Here is a 21,942-nt window from a genome sequence, read left to right as displayed (position 1 = left end):
CAGGAAAGAGGGAAATCGTAACCCACTCCAGTATTCTTGCCTGGAGAATTCCATGGGCAGAGGGAGCCTGGCGGACTATGGTCCATGAAATCACAGCATCAGACACAACTTAGCGACTAACACTTTTTCACTGGAATTAGGACTCCTTCTACATGTAAGCTAAAACACTTGATCTTTGAGAGAGCTCAGAATGCGAAGTTGCAAGTGTGCCTTTCCTTGGAATATAGACGAAAACACCTGCTTTGCTGGAAACCTAGGTCGAACCTGGGACCTTTAAGATTTTCAGTCTAACACTTTTCTAACTGAATTATTCCGGCCCCTTGAGAGCCCCCCACCCCGCCCTCACCCTCCCCCCCCCCAAATATCTTAAAGAGTTTCTCAGAGGCGTCCCTGCTTCTGCATTGTAAGGGAACAATTGCAATGCCTGGTGGCTCAGATAGTAAAGAATATGCCTGCAGTGCTGGAGACCTAGGTTCGACCCCCCGGTCGGGGAGATCCTCAGGAGAGAGGGAAATGGCAACCCACTCCAGTATTCTTGCCTGGAGAATTTCATGGGCAGAGGGAGCCTGGCAGACTATGGTCCATGGAATCACAGAGTGAGACACGACTGAGAGACTAACACTTTCTTTCACTGGAATTGCTTCCCCGGTGGCTCAGGGGTTAAAGCTTCTGCCTGCAATGCAGGAGACCTAGGTTCGATCCCCAGGTCGGGAAGATCCTCAAGAGAGGAAAATGGCAACCCACTCCAGTATTCTTGCCTGGAGAATTCCACGGACAGACCGAGCCTGGTGGACTGTGGTCCATGGAGTCACAGAGTCGGACACGACTGTGCCACTAACATTTTCTTTCACTGGATATAGGACTCCTCCTGGATGTAAGCTAGAACACTTGCTCTTTATGAGAGCTCAGAATGCAAGGTTGTAAGATTTGCGCCTTTCCTTGGATGTAGATGGAAACAATAGGGCTTCTGGAACCTGGGATCGAACCAGGGACCTTTAGATCTTCAATCTAACGCTCTCCCAACTGAGCTATTCAGCTCTCCAGTGAACGCAGCCCTCGATGTATCTTAAAGAGTTTCTCGGAGGGGTACTCTTTCTACCCTCGTATGATGTCTATGTCAGAAGCTTTCTCTAGCTCCTCTATACTTTAATAAAACTTATTACACAAAAGTTCTGAGCAATCAAGCCTCGTCTCTGGCCCTGGATTCAATTCTTCTCCTCCAGGGGCCAAGAATCCTGGCGTCTTTGCATGATTCAGCAACAACCGGTCATCTTGGGGGCTTGTCTGGGATTCTTCAGGACAAAGTAAGGATGCTTGGAGCTCTAGTTCTTTGTTCTCCTAGTGAACAAGTTTTCTGTTGTACTTTACTAACTCTATTGTGTGCTTGCATGAATGAATGAAACGTCCTGCATGAAGCAAGTGAGGAGCCCTGCTCTGTGGTTCCACAGTGACTTCATACGGCTTATGGCAGAAACATGTCGGGAGTTTATACCGACCTGCCAATGCCAAGAGGCACCCAACATCTCCTTTGGGGACCGACCAGAAATGGGCAAAGCATGTGGGCCGAACTCTCCTTTCTTGGTGAAACTTTTCAGTCTCTTTGACCATTTCATAACTCCTTGAGAAATTAGAAGTACTAACCTAATCTGTCGGATCATGGACTTTCAAGGGACTTGTGATCTATGTTGTTACCGTGTACTATGACTTAGGTCTCAAACTTGGATTGGTAGTCAGGAAGCGCCTAGCCTCGCTAGGAATCAAAAGTTCGGAAGCTAGATGGAGCTCTAGCTACAAGAGCATCTCTGAGGTTAAAGGTTACTCGGATTGGAACTGCAATGGGGTTTTTCCCTTTGGTAGCCCTGGCTCTTAGTGGACTAAAGTAGGCTCTTACACTGGTGTGGTGACACTTGGAAGGAACATCTCAGTTTTACGTTAGTATCGGTCTTATTGTAGTCAGGGATATACTCAGGGTCATGCACAGGCACTCAGGTGACGAACGGTGCCCCAAGCGGTCTTAGCCTGGGAGGCATTCCAGAAGGTTACTCTGATTGCACCCCGGGTGGCATCAGAGGTAATGGTGAAGAGCTGGACGTCAGTTAGGGATGTCATCAGGTCTACCCCTGGTGCATCTCCACCCCGGCTTGGTGGTAGACCCAGGAGGGACGAGTACGACGCCTGCGTCAGTAAGGGACAGATTAAGTCTGACCAGGAAAGAAAGGCTTTGGTGTAAAATCTGTCTACACCCCTATCTAGAGCATGGAGGGACGCCTCCAGTAGAAAGATGGCACTGGTCACTTTTTTTCTCTCTTACAGATGGGAGCTAACAATTCCAGCCTCACTCCTTTGGACTGTATCCTGAAAAACTGGATTTTTTGATCCCCAGGGTTTAAAGAAGATACACCTGGTCTTCCTATGTGATACTGCATGGCCACGGTATCCATTGGAGGATGGCGAATGGTGGCTGGTTGGAGAGTCTCTTAAGTATAATACTGTTTTACAATTAGACCGGTTCTGTACAAAACAAGGGAAGTGGGTAGAAGTAGCATATGTGTTGCCCTTTTTCTCCCTGTGAAATATGCCAGACTTATGTCCTAAGGGTACAGATTTGGGTTCGACTCCTTTAGCTCCCTCCTGTCCTCCTACTTTGCTAGATGAGATGGAGGACAGGAGACAAAGAGATAAAGAAAAGCAGGTTTCTCCAATCTATCCCTGGGATCATATGTGCAGAGCAGCCAGAAAGACTGAGGAACAGCCACACAAGTTGTTGCCTCTTCATAAATCACCCACCAGGAGAAATAATCAGTCTATGAGAGTTAATAAGCCTTTTTCTTATCAAGAAATACAAAGACTCAAGGAGGATCTGGGAGACTATTTAGAGGACCTAAAAAATATATTAGAGCTTTTAAAGGTGTTTACTCTGCTTTATGACCTTACTTGGAAGGATGTGATGTCTACCTTGGGAAAAGCAGTTGCTTATGAAGATGAATGGTTTGGTAATGAATCAGTAGGGAAGAGGGAGGATGAGATAACCGCCCTCCCCACTGGGAATCAGACTGTCCCAACTACAGAACCAGACTGGGGCTACAACACAGCTAAAGGAAGATGGGATTGGTGTCATTTTGTCCTTTCAGTTCAGTTCAGTCGCTCAGTCATGTCAACTCTTTACGACTCTTTGCGTGAATTGCAAAGAATCAGGCCTTTGCAAAGAGCACTCCAGGCCTCCCTGTCCATCACCAACTCCTGGAGTTCACTCAAACTCACGTCCATCGAGTCGGTGATGCCATCCAGCCATCTCATCCTCTGTCATCCCCTTCTCCTCCAGCCCCCAATCCCTCCCAGCATCAGAGTCTTTTCCAATGAGTCAACTCTTCGCATGAGGTGGCCAAAGTACTGGAGTTTCAGCTTTAGCATCATTCCTTCCAAAGGACACCCAGGACTGATCTCCTTTAGAATGGACTGGTTGGATCTCCTTGCAGTCCAAGGGACTCTCAAGAGTCTTCTCCAACACCACAGTTCAAAAGCATCAATTCTTTGGCGCTAGGCTTTCTTCACAGTCCAACTTTCACATCCATACATGACCACTGGAAAAACCGTAGCCTTGACTAGATGGACCTTTGTTGGCAAAGTAATGTCTCTGCTTTTGAATATGCTATCTAGGTTGGTCATAACTTTCCTTTCAAGGAGTAAGCGTCATTTAATTTCATGGCTGCAGTCACCATCTGCAGTGATTTTGGAGCCCAAAAAATAAAAGACAAAATAAATTTTGTCCTTTAAACTATGGCAAATTGGCAAACATAGAACAGGAGAAGGAAGCTCCTGGTAAATTCCTAGATAGACTGAGAGAAGCCCTTCACAGATTCACTGAGATTGATCCAGAATGTGAAGAGGGAAAAGTGATCTTAAAAGATTTCTCACTCAGTCGGCTCCAGATATCTGCCGTAAGCTATTAAAACGGGCGTATGGACCAAATCAGTCTTTAGATAATCTGTTAGAACTGGCTCAGACAGTCTGTTATGGTAGGGAATATGAGGAAAAGAAAGAAAGGCAGAAAAAGACAAAGGAACAGGTGGAAGCCTTTCATAGCAATGGCTATGAAAACCATTCTTAAACAGCCTGAGACAAATGCCCAGAAGGACCCAGGTGAAAAGGGATGGGCTTGCTATTACTGTGGAAGGTAGGGGCACCTCAAAGGGGATTGCCCTCAGGCATCTAAGCCGCCCCTGGCTCCATGTCTGGTCTTCAAAGGACCACACTGGAAGAGAGACTGGCCCCAGAGGCCTAGGTTTCAGGGGTCAGACTCTCAAGATAATCAGGACTGAAGGTGCCTGGGGGTCCCCACACAAGCTCCCGTCCTAATTACACCTGAGGAACCCCAGGTATTAATAACTGTGGGAGGCTAATCCGACGATTTCCTTTTAGACACTGGGGCAACTTACTCCGTGCTTACTGAAGCCCCTGGCCCACTGGACGAGCCAAAAGATGGACCTGATAATCTATGTGAGCCTACTTCTGCTGACTCCAAAAATCCTGAGTCTGCCATTTGATCCTCAATACAATGCCTTCCTGTCCTGGGCTCACTCCTACACTGCATTCCACAATCAGTCTAACTGCTGGGTCTGCGGAGCACTCCCCTCTTCATCAGTGGAAGGCTTCCCATGGTGGACATCGCCACTTCAAGGAAAAGACTTTCTCCAAGTCTGTGAATACCTTGACAACAATCATATGTGATGCATCTTCTTAACCTGATGACATCTAACAATCCTAAAATGGACTGATTTAACTATGGACATATGGCTCAGACATAAAGCGTCTGCCCACAATGCGGGAGACCTGGGTTCGATTCCTGGGTTGGGTAGATGCCCTGGAGAAGGAAATGGCAAGCCACTCCAGCACTCCTGCCTGGAAAATCCCATGGATGGAGGAGACTGGTGGGTTCGCAAAGAGCCAGACACGACTGAGCGACTTGACTTTCACTTTCAATGACTATTTTGCCTCGCATCTGGAACTGTGTAACTGGATTTGGTTGTAGTCACATGAAGGCTTTTAAGTTACAAATGGCGTCCAAGATCCTATGAGTGCCACAGCCTCCTCCAACTATTACTTGGGGCCCCTGGATCAGAGACCCTCAATGTGAGGGCTAGAAGAATATGTTGTGTCAACAATTTAGGGAACACACCCCTAAACAGCAGAAAGTAGTTATGGAATCAAAATGACACCCCTTTCCCTTGGCAACATAATTCTACTAAAAGAAAAGGGGGGAATGACAGAGTCATTTCCTAGGCAGGTTGATAAGTCTAGGGGTACCCAAGGAGAGGGGGGTCTGGAATTCTTAAGGAGGAAGAAAGGACAAACTTTTCTTTCCTCTACATTCCTTAGGATTATGTATCCTGCCTGAGGACAGTCTCTGGATTAAACCTTCTGGCTAATTCTGTTATCTTAAAATGTAAATTATGGGAATAGGTCTGGTGAGGACTTTACAACCTCCAGACATTCTTTGGATTCATTGGAGAGTATATAACTCCATTGCTAACACTAGCAAGCAGGTACTCTTTCTCACCCACTTCTGATGTCTATGTCAGAAGCTTTCTCTGTCTCCTTTACACTTTAATAAAACTTTATTATACACACACACACACACACACACACACACACACACACAAAGAGTTTCTCAGAGGCGTCCCTGCTTCTTCATTGTAAGGGAACAATTGCAATGCCTGGTGGCTCAGATAGTAAACAGTATGCCCACAGTGCGGTAGACTTAGGTTCGATCCCCGGGTTGGGAAGATCCTCGGGGTCAGGGGGGAATGGCAACCCACTCCAGTATTCTTGCCTGGAGAATTCCACGGAAGGACCGAGCCTGGTGGACTGTGGTCCATGGAGTCACAGAGTCGGACACGACTGTGCAACTAACATTTTCTTTCACTGGATATAGAACTTCTACTGGATGTATGCTGAAACACTTGCTCTTTGAGAGAGCTCAGATGGAGATATTGCAAGAAGTGCACCTTTCCTGGGGATGTGGACAAAAACAGCGGCTTCACCGGAACCCAGAATTGAACCGGGAACCTTTAGATTTTCAGTCTAACGCTCTGCTAACTGAGCTATTCCGGACGCCTGGTGGAAGCTCCCTCAACGTATCTTAAGAGTTTCTCAGAGGCGTCCCTGCTTCTTCATTGTAAGGGAACAATTGCAATGCTGGTGGCTCAGATAGTAAAGAATATGCCCGCAGTGCGGAAGACATAGGTTCGATCCCCGGGTAGGGAAGATCCTCAGGAGAGAGGGAAATCGCAACCTACTCCAGTATTCTTGCCTGGAGAATTCCACGGACAGACCAAGCCTGGTGGTCTGTGGTCCATGGAGTCACAGAGTCGGACACGACTGTGCAACTAACATTTTCTTTCACTGGATATAGATCTCCTCTTGGATGTAAGCTAAAACACTTACTCTTTGCGAGAGCTCAGATTGCGAGGTTGCAAGAATTGCGCCTTTCCTTGGATGTAGATGAAAACAATAGGGGTGCCGGAACCCGGGATCGAACCAGGGACCTTTAGAACTTCAGTCTAACGCTCTCCCAACTGAGCTATTCCGGCTCCCTGATGAGCCCCACCCTCAATGTATCTTAAAGAATTTCTCATAGGCGTCCCTGCTTCTTCATTGTAAGGGAACAATTGCAATGCCTGATGTCTCAGATAGTAAAGAATATGCCTTCAATGCGGGAGACTAAGGTTCGATCCCCGGGTAGGGAAAATCCTCAGGAAAGAGGGAAATCGTAACCCACTCCAGTATTCTTGCCTGGAGAATTCCATGGGCAGAGGGAGCCTGGCGGACTATGGTCCATGAAATCACAGCATCAGACACAACTTAGCGACTAACACTTTTTCACTGGAATTAGGACTCCTTCTACATGTAAGCTAAAACACTTGATCTTTGAGAGAGCTCAGAATGCGAAGTTGCAAGTGTGCCTTTCCTTGGAATATAGACGAAAACACCTGCTTTGCTGGAAACCTAGGTCGAACCTGGGACCTTTAAGATTTTCAGTCTAACACTTTTCTAACTGAATTATTCCGGCCCCTTGGAGAGCCCCCCACCCCGCCCTCACCCTCCCCCCCCCCAAATATCTTAAAGAGTTTCTCAGAGGCGTCCCTGCTTCTGCATTGTAAGGGAACAATTGCAATGCCTGGTGGCTCAGATAGTAAAGAATATGCCTGCAGTGCTGGAGACCTAGGTTCGACCCCCCGGTCGGGGAGATCCTCAGGAGAGAGGGAAATGGCAACCCACTCCAGTATTCTTGCCTGGAGAATTTCATGGGCAGAGGAGCCTGGCAGACTATGGTCCATGGAATCACAGAGTGAGACACGACTGAGAAACTAACACTTTCTTTCACTGGAATTGCTTCCCCGGTGGCTCAGAGGTTAAAGCTTCTGCCTGCAATGCAGGAGACCTAGGTTCGATCCCCAGGTCGGGAAGATCCTCAAGAGAGGAAAATGGCAACCCACTCCAGTATTCTTGCCTGGAGAATTCCACGGACAGACCGAGCCTGGTGGACTGTGGTCCATGGAGTCACAGAGTCGGACACAACTGTGTGACTAACATTTTCTTTCACTGGATATAGGACTCCTCCTGGATGTAAGCTAGAACACTTGCTCTTTGCGAGATTGCAAGAATTGTGCCTTTCCTTTGATGTAAATGCCACTTCTTTGGATGTAGATGAAAACAGTAGGGGTGCCGGAACCCGGGATCGAACCAGGGACCTTTAGAACTTCAGTCTAACGCTCTCCCAACTGAGCTATTCCGGCTCCCTGGTGAGCCCCACCCTCAATGTATCTTAAAGAATTTCTCATAGGCGTCCCTGGTTCTTCATTGTAAGGGAACAATTGCAATGCCTGGTGGCTCAGATAGTAAATATGCCCACAGTGCTCAAGACATGGGTTCAGTTCCTGGGTCGGGAAGATCCCCTGGCGAAGGTAATGGCAACCCACTCCAGTATTCATGCCTGGAGAATTCCACAGAAGGACCGAGCCCAGTGGACTGTGGTCCATGGAGTCACAGTGTCGGCCACGACTATGAGACCATTTTCTTTCACTGGATATAGGACTCCTGGATGTAAGCTGAAACACTTGCTCTTTGAGAGAGTTCAGATCGCGAGGTTGCAAGAAGTGAGCCTTTCCTTGGGTTGTGGACGGGAACAGCGGCTTCGCCAGAACCCCGAATTGAACCGGGAACATTTAGATTTTCAGTCTAACGCTCTCCTAACTGATCTATTCCGGCTGCCCTGTGGAAGGTCCCTCAATGCATCTTAAAGAGTTTCTCAGAGGAGTCGCTGGTTCTTAATCATAAGGTAATAATTGGAATGCCTGGTGGAACGGATAGTAAAGAGTATGTTGGAAATGCGGGAGACCTGAGTTCGATCCCTGGGTTGGGAAGATCCTCAGGAGAGACGGGCATGGCAACCAACTCTAGTGTTCTTGCCTGTTGGACTGTGGTCCATGGAACCACAGAGTTGGACACGAGTGAGTGACTAACAGTTTCTTTCACTGGATGCAGGACGACTCCTGGATGTAAGCTAAAACACTTGATCTTTGAGAGACCTCAGATCGCGAAGTTGCAAGAATTGCCCCATTCCTTATATGTAGATGAAAACACTGACCCTGCCAGAACCCGGGATCAAGCCAGGGAGCATTTAGATCTTCAGTCTAACGCTCTCCCAACTGAGGTATTCAGGCTACCTTGGTAACCCTCTTTTCAAGGTATCTTAAAGAATTTTTCAGAGGCGTGTCTATTTCTTAATTGTAAGGGAACAATTGCAATGCCTGGTGGCTCAGATAGTAAAGAATATGCCCACAATGCGGGAGACCTGGGTTCGATTCCTGGGTTGGGAAGATCCCCTGGCAAAGGGAATGGCAACCCACCCCTTCCCGGGCAGAGCGAGCCTGGCGGACTGTGGTCCATGGAGTCACAGAGTCAGACACGACTGAGCGACCAACACTTTCTTTTATTAGACATAGGACTCCTCCTCCTGGATGTAGGCTAAGACATCCTTGAGAGAGCTCAGATCGTGAGGTTGCAAGAATTGCACTTTCTCTTCGATGTAGATGAAAACACTGAATCTGCCAGAACCCGGGATCGAACCAGGGACCTTTAGATCTTCAGGCTAATGCTCTCCCAACTGAGCTTTTCCAGCTCTTTATGATGCCCACCTCAAGGCATTTTTAAGGGGTCCTTGGGGGAGTTGCAGATTCTTAATTACAAGGGAACAATTGCAATTGTTTATTTGCAAACAGATAATGGATCTAAAAGATCCCTACTTAGAAATTTATCTTGGGTGTTTGCAAAATAACCTTGGAGTTATATTTTTATAGGTCTTCCCAAATATTGAGAAATGTGACTAAATAACAAAAGTTGTAAGATTGGGGAATCATGAAAGTGAGTATTCTACCAATAAAATAATGAGAGAGTAGAGCAGTCCATGGCGTCACTAAGAGTTGGACACGACTGAGCGACTTCACTTTGAGTTTTCACTTTCATGCATTGGAGAAGGAAATGGCAACCCACTCCAGTGTTCTTTCCTGGAGAATCCCAGGGATGGGGGAGCCTGGTGAGCTGCCGTCTGTGGGGTCACACAGAGTCAAACACGACTGACGTGACTTAGCAGCTTAGCAGAGAAGAAAATGATTTAAATCAGGAATTCTGACTCCGTGTGAGTTTTGTTGTTATCTGTCTACCAGGTCATTGGCAGAGTGAAGTCTCCTTCTTCCTGCCCTCCTTATTTATTTCTTGTAACACGCATAAATATACAGTGACCACAAAGAACCAATTTCTAATGTATGTAAAAACCTAAAAAGGAATTCTGAGTTAATGGGTCCTTGAAAGATGAGAGAGCCATGAAAGAGCATGATTTGAAAGATTGACATCGAATTTAAAATTTGAATTCGATGACATTTTAGAGATTTGCCTTTAATTTCTCCTTAATTAAGCATTTCACTCTGCCCAGGCTATATTTAGAAATTTTAAAATGATTGAGTGTATTGAGCCTTTGGGGATTCCTGACTCTCAGTTGGATTATGCTTTCTTAGTGTCCAGTGGTATTCGGCATGTTATGTTAATCCATATTTAAACTAGGGTGACCTCACATCCCGATTTGCCTAGGACAGTCCTGGTTTACACCTGTTGTCCCAGTAGAATTATTAATAGCATCCTCTGCCACTCAGTAGTGTCCTGGTTTGGAAGATTAAATTCTATCATCACCCTAATTTTGGCTCCTAAAAACATTCAAGAATATACCAGACTTTCTTAATTGTTGCAATTTATAGTTATTTTACACAATTTTGAGACCCTTTCTTCTTTCTGTCCCATTTTTAGCATCCTTTGAACTTTAGGTGGCTCCTTACAGGACCCGAAAGCCAATGGTGAGACAAAGAGGACCGCATCACACAAAGAAAACTATTGTTCATTAATAACACATATTAAGTAATTAGGATCCTTTGCTCATTAGTAATATTTTAATTATTCTGGTTGCATTTCTATTAATCAGCTATATGATTAATTCAATTGCATTATTAAGTATTTAATGAGTGCTAATGGTTTGATAGCACATACCTTCATAGCCGAAGAGAAGTAAAAACAAGAAGTTTTCTATCTTGCGTGGCATTCTCCCCTTGTCCTTGGCTGCTGCTCTTCCTTATCAAAGTGGAGAGCTTTCCTAGGAACAGAAGCTTAACTTAAGCACTGGCCTCATTAAGCATCTTATTCCATTTAGTTCTTAGGGCTTTGGCTGAGCCCCGCTAAATTAACCCACATAGTTACCTGCCTCAACAAGTCTCAGAGAGGAAGCTAATGTCAACTGAGGTCGGTTTAGCAAAGGAAGATACTGGCATTATTCTATGTTTAAATGTAAGCGAAGCAGAGGAGGAAAATAGAAACTAGCATCAGAAGACCCAGGTCTTAATCCTTTCTCTGCCATCATCTTCTAGGGGGTGACCTTGAGCAATTTCCTGCCAAGTAAGCACTAACTTCTTGAATTCTATGAAAATGACATGAATTCCCCACTCAGAAAGCAAGTTGGCATCATGTTTATGCCTATTTACTCAGGAAAACAGTAAATTGGGAGGGTGGTCAGTTACAGACAAACATTTACATTGCTGTGTTGTTATAACAAGACAAAATTGGAAACAATCTACATGGTCATCAAGGTGGGGATTCAAAACACCAAGCAGGTTTAAGAACTCAGATTCCCAAGACAGACTGGACTGGATGCAAATCCCAGCTCAACCAGTGGTAATGTGGCCTTGAGAAAGACAGGTAAAGTCTCTATGCCTCGGTTTTCTCCTCTGGAAGATGGTGAAAATAATGCCTACTTCATAGAGTTATAGGATTAGGCTACCCACTCCAGAAGGGATAGGCTACCCCCACTTCAGTATTCCTGGGCTTCCCTTGTGATTCAGCTGGTAAAGAATCTACTTGCAATGTGGGAACCTGGGTTTGATCCCTGGATTGGGAAAATCCCCTGGAGAAGGGAACTGGTCGCAAAGAGTTGAACAAGACTGAGCGACTTTCACTTCACTTCATAGAGTTAGTTTGAGGCTTAAATGGGATGAGATATATATATATATATATATATATAGATAGATAGATAGATAGATATATATATAAATAATGTTGAACATAATTAGTTATTATTACTGTACAGCTATTAAGAATAAAGTTGATGGGGGTAAGGGGAGTTGCTTAATGGATCAGAGTTTCATAAAAAAGTTGTGGAGATCTTTTTCACAACAATGGGACTATACTTAGCATTTCTGAACTATACACTTAAAAACAGTTAAGATTTTTTTTTTTTAAGTTAATGAAGTGATTATAACAACAGGGACAATCGTGTTACACTCCTGAGTTAGAAATGGACACAAATTTACCCCCTGTATGAACAAAAACAATGTGGAAAAATGCAGAAAAAAATACTGAGTTTCTCCTTCCCTTTTTAGTTCTTGGCCACCATTATCCCCAGAGAAGGCAATGGCACCCCACTCCAGTACTCCTGCCTAGAAAATCCCATGGACGGAGGAGCTTGGTAGTCTGCAGTCCATGGGGTCGCTGAGGGTCGGACATGACTGAGTGATTTCCCTTTCACCTTTCACTTTCATGCATTGGAGAAGGAAATGGCACCCCACTCCAATGTTCTTGCCTGGAGAATCCCAGGGACGGGGGAGCCTGGTGGGCCGCCGTCTATGGGGTCGCACAGAGTCGGACACGACTGAAGTGACTTAGCAGTAGCAACCATTATCCCACCTCAGTGCCCCAGGATCCCAGACACCTTTGCTTCATTCCTCTTGTTGAAGATGAAAAAGGTCAATACTAAAAAGATAACAATAAGCCCCCCCACCTTTTCAAAAGCGATGAATTAATACAGAGGAACAAAAAGGAACTAGAGTAATGTTTAATCATTTAGTTAGCATTTTGGGGGTGTCCACAAGCCTGACGCTTACTCTATACTATGCATGGCTTCTTCATACCTTTTTATTTTATTCTTCATTAAACAGATGACGGTCTATTTAAAGTCTATTCAACAAACCCTACTGCAGCATTACAAAGAAAAGAACTATTTTTTTCCTCTGCTCTGTATTTTAGAGTTTAATGGGGAAAAAAAATTTAGTAGTAGAAATAATAATAATAAACCTTAATAATAGAACTGCAGTCAAAGCACTTCTATACTATATTTTAGTTGGAGACTGCGGCGCGGCGGGGGGTCCGGGCTGCCCTGGTTTGCAGGGGAAGGGCGGCTCCGGGTGACGTTGGTTCCCACGAGCGCTGGATTTCCCTAGGTTGCTCGAGTACCGAAGGAGACGTGGGGGTAGGACTCGGGCCCGGCCAGACCCCCACTTTTGCAGTTTCCTAGGTCGGGCGAGGGCGGTGGGGATGGAAGGAGAGGGTATTTGTCACTACGCTTCTGTTATAAAAACATAACAGAAAGTAGAGAAAAATGAAAAAAAAAAAACAATTTTAACGGAGAACGAAAAGCACCTCGTATTTTCTTTCCCATCGTTAAGGAATGAAAAAAAAAAAAGCCTTCCCGGCTTGGTTCCACTGGGGCTCGAACCCAGGACCTTCTGCGTGTAAAGCAGACGTGATAACCACTACACTACGGAACCTCTACGCAGAACACTTGCGTCGTTACTTTATTCATAGTGTCACAAGAGAACCAGAGCCTCTGCCGAAACCCCGCCCCTACGCTGTAACTCCGCCCCCACCGTGGCCCCGCGCCGCCTGCGGGATTTGGTGTTCGCGGCCCGGCGCCGGACTCCGGCTCCGACGTCTGGAGCGCTCGCCCTCCGTGTCCTCTAGGTTTTTCGCCCTTGAGACCCGGGGAGGCCGAGGCGAGAGGTTACCCTCCTGGCGAGAGCGCCGCGCCACTAGTCAACCGTCCCTAAACTTTCCCGCAGCCGCGGCGTTCGCGAGATCGGCCCGGCGGGCGGAAGCGGACAGTGCCCGCGGTGCGGCCCCTTCTAGTAGATTCTCTCAGCCTGTGAGGGACTCGCACTTCCCCACTTTCCCCACGGGCACACTGAGCCGCTTCCGTCAGTACTGGAAGCCTTGAGTCCGGAGCAGGGCGCACAGGAGCATCACGCCAGGCAAAGACTCAGGCAGCGCGGGGCTGGGGTGGTGGGGTGGCCCAGGGCGGGGGGTCATTTTTATATTGATCTTTGTTTTGTCAGCTATGGAAAAGGCAGCTGGTCAGTCGGCCTCTTGCCCTAGGATACAGACTCCTAATGCTCCCCAGACCTTTTCCACTACATCCTTCCCCTCCTGAAGCTCCAGGGGCTTTTGTTTGAGCTTATTTGTCTGGGGAGGGACGGGGGCAGTAGAGACCAGCCGCCCCTTTATGGCTGGGGGTGGGGTGCGGCGGGGGTGAGGCAGGACCGGCCACAAGATTTGAGGGGCCCAATGCAAAAGTAAAATATCAGATTCCTTGATCTTAAGTTACTAAAAATTCCAAAATCATGACAGGAGAGCATTAAACCCAGCGCGATCCGAGGGAATGCAGCCCGTGAGCCTGCTGCTGTGCTTCCAGGACTGTGGTCCCCAAGAAGTGCTGGGATCATCCATTATGAAGGGCGTGTGTGTGTTCTTTTTTCCTGGTTTTCATTGTCGGTGCCGTTTGTTTTCCCCAGTGCTTCTGGATGGATCTTCCTTATCCTAGGATTGCTCGCCATCCTCAAGCTTGAAAACCCACTTAAAACCATTTGAGGGGCCTTTTTAAGTGGTGAGTTGGACATGGCTGAAGGCTATGGCTGTCCTCTTCCCAGGCGTCTTCCTCTGAGGCTGGCAAAATAATGGAGAAACGATACTGATTGTATGAAAGCATCCCTTTTGGCCAACTCCTGTCTTCCTGGGAAGGCCCCCTGGAAGAAACAGGTGGGTGGAAGGTGCACTAATCTGAGGGTGGTTATCTGGATTCTAGTGCTGCCTTGGCTACTCACTAGCTGTCTAGTCTTGAATGTCAGTTCACCTCCCAAGCCTCTGTGTATCTGCCTTTGTGAAATGTGTGGGTTGAACTAGACACCCTTGCTTTCCCCTCTGGGTCTAAATGTTATCTCTACTTTCCAGGTTGAGAAAATGGAGGCACTTGTCTGCCGTGTTAAGTTTTTCCACAGGAGTAGTTAGGGGCGGGGTTAGGTTCTCTAGTACCAGGTTTCCTGTATCCTAATTAGCTCCCTGTAATGTTTACATGGGCCCCTTCCAGAATGCCTTTTTGTTGATAACATTTCCAGAGGCCTCTTGAGCACTTGACACTGAGAGTGTGAGCCATGGGATGACTATGAGTGGACAGCCACTAGCCAGAGGATGAATTCATGGAAAGTCTGTGTTTCTTGCCAGTGAGCCATAATGACTCCCACGATGCCTAGTAATGAGTGTATTTCACCTGTTTCCAAACCCTTGTCAGTTGAAAACAAGGCTGCCAAGAATTAGGCCTAAATTGCACCTGCCGGATGTGTTTTGGTTTGTCTCTACAGAATGCTTTGCCCTTTCTTGAGCTTTCTGTCTGCCCTTGCTCTAAGGGTTGGTTTGCCACGTGCAAGCTTTGGCCAGGTTCCCACACATAGAAAAGAGGCTGGTGCACCTCTGATGCACGCGACATAGAATTCTGCCTTTAGTGAAAAGGAAGGAGACTTCTGTTACACTCCCCAGCTGCCTTCAAGGTGTATTCACAGTCTCTGTTATTAGTAAAGTGCTATATGGTTTACAAAGCATTTTCACATCCATTCCTATGAGGTAGCCATGGTAACTACTACTGTCTCCATTTTTCAGCTGAAGAAGTTGAAGCTGAAGAGTTCCAGTGCCTTGCCGAGACCATTCTGTTGGTGAGTGGCAGGGTGGGGCTCATACTCAGTTTTCTGATAGCCATGTGATTTGGGGAGGCCCTTATTCCTAAAGGCTGCATGTTTGTATTAAGAGTGCCATTGGTCTCTTATAATATCTTGTCTTTTATCATTTGTTTCAACTGGAAGATACCAGTGAATCGGCTAGAATTTCACCTTGCACTTCAGTCTAGTCAGATAGATTTGTGAGGCCTGTTGCCCCCAGGTCTGCCAATAATCACTGAACAACTACCAGAGAAATAGATACACTAGCAAATAAAGACAAGAAGTCTCTTTAAACTTTTTGAGTCCTCTGATTGCTCAGATATTTGGTATGGTTTCCCCAGCATTAGGCCTCACTGATGGAGGGTGACTCAACCAAGGAAACCACAGCCCCAAACATTGAGCTGACTTAGGAAGCGCCACTGACTTGATTTCATTTAAATGTGATTGTACTCCCTCAGTGTTTTTTCAAGTATTCACTAAGGAAAGGGAGTGGTTAACTTAGTATGACAGAGTTCACCTTATTTTTCCCTTTTTACAGCTCATCAAGACATTTGAAACTAGTCTGTTGGAATGGGTGTTTTTTCTAAAACAAATTTATTTATTTTTTTGGCAGTGCTGGGTCTTTGTTGCCGCGCGGGCTTTTCTCTAGTTGCAGAGAGCAGGGGCTACTCTTGGATGCTGTGGTGGCTTCTCTTGTTGCGGAGTATGGGCTCTAGGGCACGTGGGCTCAGTAGTTGTGGCTTCCCGGCTCTAGAGGACAGGCTGAGTAGTTGGGACGCATGGGCTTAGTTGCTCTCCAGCATGTGGGATCCTCCCAAGGTAGGGATCAAACCCATGTCTCCTGTATTGGCAGGCAGATTCTTTGCCACTGAGCCACCAGGGAAGCCCTGGAATAGGTATTTGTTACTTTTTGCCCACCTGCCTTTTCACAGTCGCTTACATCCCTCTGTCTTTTTACCCAGTTCAAGTTCTGTGGTCATTTTTATCACTCCTTTGCCTCTTGGTTGCTTGTCCTTGTTGGCAAAACCAGTTTGTTAAATCCAACTCTTTCCCAATCCATCTCTGAATATGGCCCCAGGAGGAGCACACCTTCAGGCCTACTGATTTCACATTAAATTCTTGACAGAGTACCTCAGCGTGTTCTTAATGCAGCCCAGAATAATGTCTGCTTTCCCTGTTCAGTCGTTTTCCACCTCACCTAGAGGACAGGTTCTTGTCTTCTCTCCCTAAATTTCCTGTACCTCCTGCCCCAACCTCACCTACAACTGATGACCTTGCTTCCTTATTTCCATGCAAAAAAAAAAAAAAAAATGGAAGCAACCTGAAGAGGGGTAGTACCCTTCACTCTGCTCACTTGCCTGCATTTGTGCCCTTGTAGCTCTAGACCTGGCCCTGCCTCTAGATTAGGGCTTTCTGAACACAGCCCCGTTGACATTTGGAACTGGGGAACTCTGTCGTGGGGGAGCTGTCCTGTGTAATGTGAGACGTTTCACAGCATCCCTGGCCTCTACTCACTAGATGCCGATAGCACCATTCCCCAAGTTGTTACAACCCAAAATATTCCCCGGGGGCTATTTGGCGATGTCTGGAGATGCTCTGGGCTGTCATGACTGCGGTGGTGGGGCTAGTGTGCTGCTAGCATCCAGTGCGTAGAGAGGAGAGATGCAGTGAAACATTCTACAATGCACAGAACAGCCCCCACCACAAGAAATATCTGTGCCCCCAAAGTCACTAGTGCCCTGGTTGAGAACTCCTGCCCTAGATGACTTGTCTGCATTCCTGACACCCAACCACCTGCTGTTGCCTATTCAAGGAAAGTACCGTAACAACTCCCTTCTTTCTCCTTCATTATTATCTACTTTCTTTCTATTGGATCATTCCTGTCAGCATACAAACATGCTGTAATTTTTCTCATTCTTAAAAAATCATCTCTTAATCTCATTTCCACGTCAGCTACTCCCATTTCTCTGCTTTCTTTTATAGAAAAAAGAAAAACTCTTAGAAAATATGTCCCTAGGTGCTCTCTCCAGTACCTCTTCTCCTTGTGGAAATGATTACCCCTCCCAGTTTTTTGGTTTTGTTTTTTGTCCTCCCAGCTTTTAGGATGCCACTCTCTCCTGATTTTGTTTCTTACTTCACTGGTCACCCCTTCCCAGTCACCTTTGCTAGATCTCATCTCTTAGACTTCTAAACATGGGTGTTCCACAGGCCTCAGTTTGTGGATGTTTCTATTCATTATCACCACTCTGGTGATTTCATTTAATCTAATGACTTTAAATATGGTCAGTAACCTAGATGACTTTCAAATTTATATCCCTAGTCCAGACTTTTCTTTCAAACTCCCAGTCTTCCTGCAAAACATGTCCATTTAGATGTCTAATAGGTATTTCAGTCCTGTTCTGCCTGTGTCCTCGCCTTTCTTAGTCTTCCTTATCGTCCTTGTCTCAGATAAGGGCAACCTCATCTTTCCACATTTTTCTTTCTACATTTAGGCCTAAAATGTACATTTTACATTTTTCTACAAAATTGTACATCTTTCTACATTTAGGCCTAAAATGGAGAAAAAATGGAAGAAATCATACTTGATTCTTTTTCCCATCTTACACTTCAAATTTAATCTCACTTGCAAATCCTTTTGTCTATACCATCAAGAGCTATGTAGAATCTAATCACTTTCTACCATATGCCCTGCTACCATACAAATCAAAGTCACCATCATTTTTGTCTGGGTCATTGCCAAGAACCTCAAATTCTGGCCTCCCAACTTCTGCCCTTTTCTCCCTACAGACTATTCTTCACACAGTAACCAGAGTGATCTTTTTTATTTTTATTTTTTTTTAAGTCCTACTTGCTGGGCATCTTCTCTCAGGCCTTGTCACCTAGGGATTTTTTAAAAAAACTTTATTTATTTTTAGCTGTACTGGGTCTTCATTGCTGCGTGGGCTTTTCTCTAGTTTCAGCAAGTGGGCTCTACTCTCTGGTTCTTGGGCTTTTCATTGTGGTGGCTTCTCTTGTTGCGGAGCATGGGCTCTAGGGCACTCGGGCTTCAGTAGTTGTGGTTTTCGGCTTTAGAGCGTGGGCTTAGTAGTTGAGGCGTAAGGGCTTAGTTGTTTCTTGACATGTGGGATCTTCCCAGACCAGGGATCGAACACATGTCTCCTGCATTGGGAGGTGGATTCTTCATCACTGAGCCACCAGAGTGATCCTTTCAAGACCTAAGTTAGATCATGTCATTTTTCTGTTCAAAACCCTTCAATAGCTCTCCACCTTAACTCGAATGGAAGCCAGAGACTTACACTGGCTTGCAAGGCGCTACATGATCTGATCTTCCATTTATTACCCCTCTGATCATATATCCTGTTACATTGCCTTACAGGACCAGACTTGGCTGCTTTGTTGTTTTTCAGTCACTCAATTGTATCTGAATCTTTTCAACCCCATGGACTGCAGCATGCCAGGCTACTCTGTCCTCCACTATCTCCTAGAGTTTGCTCAAATTCATGTCCATTGAGTCAGTGATGCTGTCTAACCATCTCATTTACCTTCAATCTTTCCAAGCTTCAGGGTCTTTTCCAGTGAGTCAGCTCTTTGCTTCAGGTGGCCAAAATATTGGAGCTTAGGCACCAGTTCTTCTAATGAATATTCAGGGTTGATTTCCTTTAGGATCGACTGGTTTGCTCTCCTTGCAGTCCAAGGGACTCTCAAGAGTCTTCTCCAGTACCACAGTTTGAAAGCATCAATTCTTCATCCCTCAGCCTTCTTTATGGTCCAAATCTCACATCTGTACATGACTACAGGAAAAACCATAACTTGGACTATACAGACCTTTGCTGGAAAGTGATGTTTGCTTTTTAATACACTGTTTAGGTTTGTCATAGCTTTCCTTCCAAGGAGCAAGTGTCTTTTTTTTTAATTTGTTTTTAATTGGAGGATAATTTTTTTTGCAATACTGTGGTATTTCTGCCATACATCAGCATGAATCAGTCATAGGTATACATATGTCCCCTCCCTTTTAAACCTCCCTCCCCATCCCACCCTTCTAGGTTGTCACAGAGCACTGGCTTTAGGTTCCTGCATCATACGGCAAATTCCCATTGGCTGTCTGTTTTAGGTATGGTATGTATATGTTTCAATGCTATTCTCTCAAATTGTTCCACCCTCTCCTTCCCCTGCTGTATCCAAAAGTCTGTCCTTTATGTCTGCGTCTCCTTTGCTCCCCTGTGAACAGGATCATCAGTATCATCTTTCTAGATTCCATATATATATATATATATATATATATATGTTTTTTACATTAAATTATTTTGATTGGAGGATAATTGCTTTTCAATACTGTGATGGGTTCTGCCATACATCAACATGAATCATCCATAGGCATGCATGTGTCCCCTCCCTCCTGAATACCCCTCTCACCTCCTTCCCTACCCGATCACTCCAGGTTGTCACATAGTCCTGGCTTTGGCTTTCCTGCATCATACATCAAACTCCCACCAGCTATCTATTTTATATATGGTAATGTATATGTTTCAATGCTATTCTCTCAAATCATCCTACCCTTTCCTCCCACTGAATCCAAAAGTCTGTTCTTTCTGTGTCTCCTTTGCTGCCCTGCATGTAGGATCATCAGTACCATCTTTTAGATTCCATATATATGCATTAATATACAATATTTGTCGTTCTCTTTTTAACTTACTTCACTATGTATAATAGGCTTTAGATTCATCCACCTCATTAGAACTGACTCAAATGCATTCCTTTTTGTAGCTGAGTAATATTCCATTGTATATATGTACCACAACTTCCTTATCCATTCATCTGCTGATGGACATCTAGGTTGCTTCCATGTCTTAGCTATTGTACATAGTACTGCATTGAACATTGGGGTACATGTGTCTTTTTCAGTTCTGGTTTCCTCAGGATATATGCTCAATAGTGGGATTGCTGGGTCATATTATAGTTTTATTCTTAGTTTTTTAAGGAATCTCCATACATAGTGGCTGTATCAGTTTGCATTCCTACCAACAAGAGGGTCCAGTTTTTCCATATCCTCTCTAGCATGTATTGTCTGTGGACTTTTTGATGATAACCATTCCAAAAAGTGTGAGATGATACCTCATTGAGCTTTGATTTGCATTGCTTTAATAATGAGTGATGACCAGCATCTTTTCATGCGTTTGTTAGCCATCTGTATGTTTTCTTTGGAGAAATATCTGTTTAGGTCTTCTGCCTACTTTTTGATTCGGTTGGTTGCTTTTCTGGTATTGAGCTGCATGAACTTGTATCTTTTAGAGATTAATCCTTTGTCAGTTGTTTCATTTGCTATTATTTTCTCCCATTCTGAGGGTTGTCTTTTCACCTTGCTTATAGTTTCCTTTGTTGTGCAAAAATTTTTAAGTTTAATTAGGTCCCATTTGTTTATTTTTGTTTTTATTTCCATTACTTTAGGAGGTGGGTCATAGAGGATCTTGTGATTTATGTCAAAGAGTGTTCTGCCTATGTTTTCCTCTAAGAATTTTATAGTTTCTGGTCTTACATTTAGGTCTTAAATCCATTTTGAGTTTATTTTTGTGTATTGTGTTAGGAAGTATTCTAATTTCATTCTTTTACACATAGCTGACCAGTTTTCCCAGCACCACTTATTGAACAGATTGTCTTTTCTCCATTGTATATTTTTGCCTCCTTTGTCAGAGATAAGGTGCCCATAGGTGTGTGGATTTATCTCCAGGCTTTCTATCTTGTTCCATTGGTATATATTTCTGTTTTTGTGTCAGTACCATACTATCTTAATGATTGTAGCTTTGTAGTATAGTCTGAAGTCAGGAAGCTTGATTCCTCCATCTCCATTTTTTTTTCCTCAAGATTGCTTTGGCTATTTGGTGTCTTTTGTGTTTCCATACAAATTGTGAAATTATTTTTTCTAGTTCTGTGAAAAATACCATTGGTAGTTTGATAGAGATTGCACTGAATCTGTAGATTGTTTTGGGTAGTATAGTCATTTTCACAATATTGACTCTTCCAATCCAAACATGGTACATCTCTCATCTGTTTGTATTATCTTTGATTTCTTTATCAGTGTCTTATAAATTTCTGCATACAGGTCTTTTGTCTTTCTAGGTAAATTTATTCCTAAGTGTTTTATTCTTTTGTTTGCAATGGTGAATGAGATTGTCTCCTTAATTTCTCTTTCTGATTTCTCATTGTTAGTGTATAGGAATGCTAGGGATTTCTGTGTATTAATTTTTTATCCTACAACTTTACTATATTCATTGATTAGCTCTAACAATTTTCTGGTGGCATCTTTAGGGTTTTCTATGTAAAGAATTCATGTCACCTGCAAATAGTTTTACTTCTTTTTCAATCTGGATTCCTTTTATTTCTTTTTCTTCTCTGATTGCTGTAGCTAGGACTTCCAAAACTGCGTTGAATAGTAGTGGTGAGAGTGGGCACCCTTGTCTTGTTCCTGATCTTAGGGGAAATGCTTTCAGTTTTTCACCATTGAGAATAATGTTTGCTGTGGTTCGTTGTATGTGGCCTTTATTATGTTGAGGTATGTTCCTTCTGTGCCTACTTTCTGGAGAGGTTTTTT

At 44.7% G+C, this 21,942-nt stretch overlaps 1 protein-coding gene and 6 non-coding genes across 8 annotated transcripts in view; 1 reads left to right on the top strand and 6 right to left on the bottom strand.

Moving 5' to 3' along the window:
- Positions 1-966: 966 nt before the first annotated feature.
- TRNAF-GAA (transfer RNA phenylalanine (anticodon GAA)) lies at positions 967-1,044 on the bottom strand. The gene has a single exon. It is a non-coding gene; the product is annotated as a tRNA-Phe (tRNA).
- A 4,992-nt stretch (positions 1,045-6,036) lies between these two features.
- TRNAF-GAA (transfer RNA phenylalanine (anticodon GAA)) lies at positions 6,037-6,111 on the bottom strand. Its single transcript has one exon. It is a non-coding gene; the product is annotated as a tRNA-Phe (tRNA).
- Positions 6,112-6,517: 406 nt separating this feature from the next.
- Positions 6,518-6,590, bottom strand: TRNAF-GAA (transfer RNA phenylalanine (anticodon GAA)). Its single transcript has one exon. It is a non-coding gene; the product is annotated as a tRNA-Phe (tRNA).
- Positions 6,591-7,723: 1,133 nt separating this feature from the next.
- Positions 7,724-7,796, bottom strand: TRNAF-GAA (transfer RNA phenylalanine (anticodon GAA)). The gene has a single exon. It is a non-coding gene; the product is annotated as a tRNA-Phe (tRNA).
- A 1,312-nt stretch (positions 7,797-9,108) lies between these two features.
- On the bottom strand, positions 9,109-9,181 carry TRNAF-GAA (transfer RNA phenylalanine (anticodon GAA)). The gene has a single exon. It is a non-coding gene; the product is annotated as a tRNA-Phe (tRNA).
- Positions 9,182-13,069: 3,888 nt separating this feature from the next.
- Positions 13,070-13,142, bottom strand: TRNAV-UAC (transfer RNA valine (anticodon UAC)). The gene has a single exon. It is a non-coding gene; the product is annotated as a tRNA-Val (tRNA).
- A 1,022-nt stretch (positions 13,143-14,164) lies between these two features.
- The window catches only part of PPEF1 (protein phosphatase with EF-hand domain 1), a 157,087-nt gene continuing 149,309 nt past the window's right edge, over positions 14,165-21,942 (top strand). For both annotated transcript variants that reach the window (XM_061408023.1, XM_061408027.1), the window contains exons 1-2: positions 14,165-14,406; positions 15,301-15,353. The gene's annotated coding sequence lies outside the window, so the exon portion shown is untranslated. The remainder of the gene's footprint in view (positions 14,407-15,300; positions 15,354-21,942) is intronic.

This window comes from Bos javanicus, chromosome X (genome assembly GCF_032452875.1).
Source record: "Bos javanicus breed banteng chromosome X, ARS-OSU_banteng_1.0, whole genome shotgun sequence".
NCBI lineage: Eukaryota > Metazoa > Chordata > Mammalia > Artiodactyla > Bovidae > Bos > Bos javanicus.
Note: the sequence above shows the minus strand (reverse complement) of the source record. Positions and strands in the feature narration are given on the sequence as shown.